This window comes from Choloepus didactylus, chromosome 10, assembly GCF_015220235.1.
Source record: "Choloepus didactylus isolate mChoDid1 chromosome 10, mChoDid1.pri, whole genome shotgun sequence".
In the NCBI taxonomy this organism is placed as follows: Eukaryota; Metazoa; Chordata; class Mammalia; order Pilosa; family Megalonychidae; genus Choloepus; species Choloepus didactylus.
In genome coordinates, this window is record NC_051316.1 from 80570174 (window position 1) to 80575098 (window position 4925).

General features: G+C 35.5%; 1 pseudogene; it reads left to right on the forward strand.

The window, feature by feature from the left end:
* The first annotated feature begins 987 nt into the window (after window positions 1-987).
* On the forward strand, window positions 988-2762 carry LOC119545243 (annotated as a pseudogene).
* Window positions 2763-4925: the final 2163 nt, after the last annotated feature.

A 4925-nucleotide genomic window follows, 5' to 3' on the forward strand; every position in this document is an offset into this window, starting at 1 on the left:
GTGGATAAAATTAACATCTAAGTTAACAAAATAGTAAAAAGAAACATTGACTTGACTTGAAGACAGATCAATAGAAATCATTAAAATGAAACACTGAAAGAAAACAGATTGAACAAAGAGATAAAGGCTGAATTTCATGTGACTCTATCATTGAAATTCAGGAAAGGAAAGAAAGACTGTGGGAGAAAAATTATTTGAATAAATATTGGCCAAATATTTTCCAAATTTTATTGGAACCAGCAACTTATAGATCCAGAAAGCTCAAAAAACATCACGCAAGGTAAAGAAAAAAATTCAAACATTTTGCTGAAAAATCTAGAGGAGAAAAAAGTCTCAAAAGTCAATGGAGACCTAGTGATAGACAGCAACTAATGAAGGGAGAATGGCAATCTAATAAGAACAGATAAGTTATGGAGGGTAATCTTAATGTTATGGGAATGCTCAGAAATAACTATGGTTTGTTAATTTTTGGGTGGGTATGGTAGGAACATGTTGAAAGCAATGTAGTTATTTTAGGTTATTTTTCTTATTCCTTTGTTTTGTTTGTTTGAAATGTTGTTTTTAACTGTTTGTTTGTTTTTTAATTTTTTGATAAATAAAGTTAAAAATTTTTTTAATTAAAAAAAAAAAGCCAATGGAAAGTGCACACTTTGGTCACCAACAAGAAGTGGGTGAGTTCCCCAACATGGATATGATAGCTGCCCAGGTTTAAGCTGAGATGGATGTTTTAGGACCTGATAATGAAGCCATGGGTCAGAAGGAGGATACGTGATAAAACCTGGTCACCACATATGAAACATTCTCCCTGTCATGGAAGCCCCCACTTCCTCTGAATGAATTCAGTCCTGTCTGTATAACCCCATTCTGGGACTGAGAAGAATTTATTAGTTTGGTAAATGTGGAAGCTGCAGTCTGGATCAGGTTGTGAAAACTTCATTCTGATCACCAGTGTTGCTGTTTCAAGAATCTGCCATTTTGAAGGAGAAGCCAAAAATGACCAAGTCTCAGAGGTTAATGTTATTCAAGGATATGGCTTTGGATTTCACCTAGGAGAAATGGCAACAACTGGGCCCTGCTCAGAAGACCTTGTATAGGGATGTGATAATGGAAAACTACAGCCCATTGTGTCTCAATGGGGCATCCAATTTCCAAACCAGATGTCATCTCCAAACTGAAACAAGGAGAAGATCCATGGATCATAAAGAAAGACATATCAAGTTGGATCTACCCAGACAGGAACAGTAACCTTGAGAACCCCCAACCATGTATCTTGGGGACTATGTCCTTCCATAATAAGATATTGAAAAGACTCACAAAGATGGTCCATTGTACTCAATTTTAAAAGTCTGTCAAAGTGATGGTCAGCTCCAGAGATAACAAGAAAATCAGAACAAACTTTTCAGGCAAGTGACAATCATCAACAACAAAAAGTGACTGATGAAACAGGCCATAAATATAATGCATTTGAAAAAAATATTTCAAGAATGCTGCAGACCCAGCTACTTCAAAAGAAAGACTCCATAAATATGATACATTTGAAAAGAACCTGAAACCTAACATGGATCTACCTAGTTATAATAAAAGCAATTCAAGAAAAAACCCTGATGAGAGCTTTGGGTGTGAAAATCAGTGTGTGTGATTCCAAACTTGAGAAAATTCACAATGGAGTAATGCCCTGTGAAGATAATTGCTGTGGAAACATTCTTAGCTATAAACAATCCCTTATCCAATATGAGAAACCCAGAATTAGGGAGAAAAATGTATATATATTACACATGGAAAAGCCTTTGTTAAGAAGCCACAGCTCATTGTACATCAAAGAATTCATACTGGAGAAAAACCATATGATTGTGGTGCATGTGGAAAAGCCTTCAGTGAAAAGTTTCACCTCATTTACATCAGAAAATTCATACTTGGGAGAAACATTATGAAATGTTCTGAATGTGCAAAAGCCTTCTCCCAGAAGTCATCCTCATTATACAGCAGAGAGTTCAAACTGGAGAAAAATCATATGAATGCAGTGAATGTGGGAAAGCCTTTTCCTAGAAATCACCTCTCATTATACATCAGAGAATTCACACTGGAAGAAGCCTTATGAATGCAGAGAGTGTGGGAAGGCCTTCTCCTAGAAGTCACAGCTTATTATACATCATAGAGCTTATACTGGAGAGAAGCCATTTGAGTTCATTGAATGTGGGAGAGCCTTTTGTGAGAAGACCCACTTCATTATACATAAAAGAATTCACACTAGGGAGAAACCCTACAAATGTGCTCAATGTGAGGAAGCCTTTAGCAGAAAGACAGAACTCATTACACATAAGTTAGCTCATACTGGGGAGGAACCTTATGAATATACTGAATGTGGGAAGACCTTCTAAAAATCACAGCTCATGATACATCAGAGAAGACATACTGGAGAGAAAACTTTTAAATGCTGTGAGTGAGGAAAGCCTTCTGTCAGAGGTCACATCTCATTGGACATCAGCAAATTCTCACAGGAGAAAAACCTTATATATGTATTGAATGTGGGAAAGCCTTCTTTCAGAAGTCCCAACTCCCAGGACATCAGTGAATTCATGCAGGAAAGAAACCTTACATATCTGGTGAATGTGAAAAGGCCTTTTCTCAGAAATCAGACTTTGTTTTACATCAGAGAATTCCCACTAGGGAAAAACCCTATCGATGTGGTGTAGGGCAAAGCCTTCACCCAGAAATCATGACTCACTGTACACCAGAGAATTCATTCAGTACAGAAACTATAAGAATGAACTGGACATAGAAAAGCCTTCAGTATTAGTTTTGGGGGAAAAGTCTGTTGATAAAATTTTATAAAGGAAATCATATTTGTAGTGTGGTGATACTGAACTTTTCCTGCAAAGATGATAGAGTATACTTATATCTATAAACAAAGGACATTTTTACAATGGCATGTCAAGCTTTTAAAATTAGGAACTGACTGCCAATAATACAGTTGAAGAAATTGTATGTACAAAATATTGTCAACTTATATATTCATGATTATACCACATAAGAATCAGATATGGTGCAATTGCTAATATTAGCCTAGCAAAAGTATAGCCATACAATAATACCCTACAAAGGATATGAAGAAATTTTGAATAGAAAACACTAATTCTTAGAAACTGCATTCTAGGAAGGGGACATGAGTCTTGACCCTAAAGGTACCTGTAAAAATCTTGTAAAAAGATGGAAAGAAGGGTTGATTGGGTTCAATAAATGAACTTCATGTGTTTTCCCATATCAAGCATATAAGCTCTTTGGAAGGATCCCAGAAGTTGAAATTGATGCTTCTTGAACAAACCTCCCTTTATTGGGAACTACTGGGAATTTGGTGTGGTGGAAAGACTTTGGTACTGAAGCCAGATTGTCTTGGGTTTTAATATTTGTTCAACTACTCAGATTGTGTGACTTTAGCAGCCTACTTCACCCATTTGAATACTTTTTTGCTAATCTGTTAATAAAAATACAATGTAGAGGACAAAAAAAGGCAGTGGAGAAAAAGCCATATTATATTGTGAGGAAAATTATAAGAATGGCACCTTACTTCACAAGAGAAACAATGGGAGCCTGAAGAAAATAAAATGACATATTACAGTGCTAAAAAGGAAGAAAGAAGTCATAGCTAATCTATAATTCTAAACATATAAAATATATTTTTCAAAAGGAAAGCAAATTCAAGGCAGTTTCAAATAAAATAACACTGGAAGAATTTTTTGCCAGCAGATCCATACTATAAGAAATATTAAGGGAAAATCTTTATGTTAAAGATAAATGATCCAGATGGAAAATTTAGATCTACAACAAGGAAGAATGGAAAGATGGGAGGAAAGAAGGAAGTGCAATGGAAATGTTAAATTTGTGGCTAGATAAATGACTCCTTTTTATCTTCTTAATTCCATGAAAAGTTGATAGTCTGAGAGATTCTGCTTCCAGTAACGGCCAATTAGACTGTTTTGAAATCAAATCTCTTACAGATAATAATTATAAACCCTAAAAAATACAACACATAAATAATACTGCATGAAGGCACTAAAAGCAAACAAATGCTGGCAGATTCTGGGAGGAAGTCTACATTAGGAAGAAGGGAATAACACTGGGTGAATTCCCTATTTTCAGGGTTCTGGCATGAAGAAAGGCCTTGGTCCATGCCATATTGGACAAAAACCCACAGTAGGAAAACGTGCACCCTTTCTGGCCTGAAAAAACAGAAAGCAGAATTTGGGACAACCATACTTATGGAAAAATAAGTAGTTGATTCCAAAAAAGAAGGAGCCAGAATGGAAGAGTACTAAATTCTAAGCATAAAGTATGCCCAAATCTCTGGTGAACTCCTGAGCCATGAATATGAAGGGCAGAATCCAAGCAGCTCAGCTAAAGATAAAAGAACTAAACTGAGAATTGAACTGATGACAAAGAAGATTGTATCCTACCACATTATCAGGTAAGCAAACAACAACAGCAATAACCACAAAACATTACTCAGGATAATACAATAGAATCCAGCATCTCCAATATGTAACATTTACTATGTCCAGGTTGCAATCAAAAAAAAAAAAAAAAAAGGCTCAACATACAGTGAACAGGAAAAATGTAACCCATTTCTCACTAGAAAAGACAATTATAAGATACTGACTCAGAAGTTGTAATTAGCAGACATTAACTTAAACACTTATTATAACTTTTATCAATGGCATAAGAAAAGCATATTTGTAATAAAAGAAGAGGAAATGTCAGTGTACAGATAGGAATGATCAAAAAAGAACCAAATAGATCAACGCGACCACATAAGACATCCTCTGAAAAACCCTCCCCAGAGATTTAGCAAATAATAGGATAATTCCCACTTGCTTAGAAGTTTAGAGGACAGTAGAGATAGGAGGAGAACTCCAAAAAATTCTGAATCA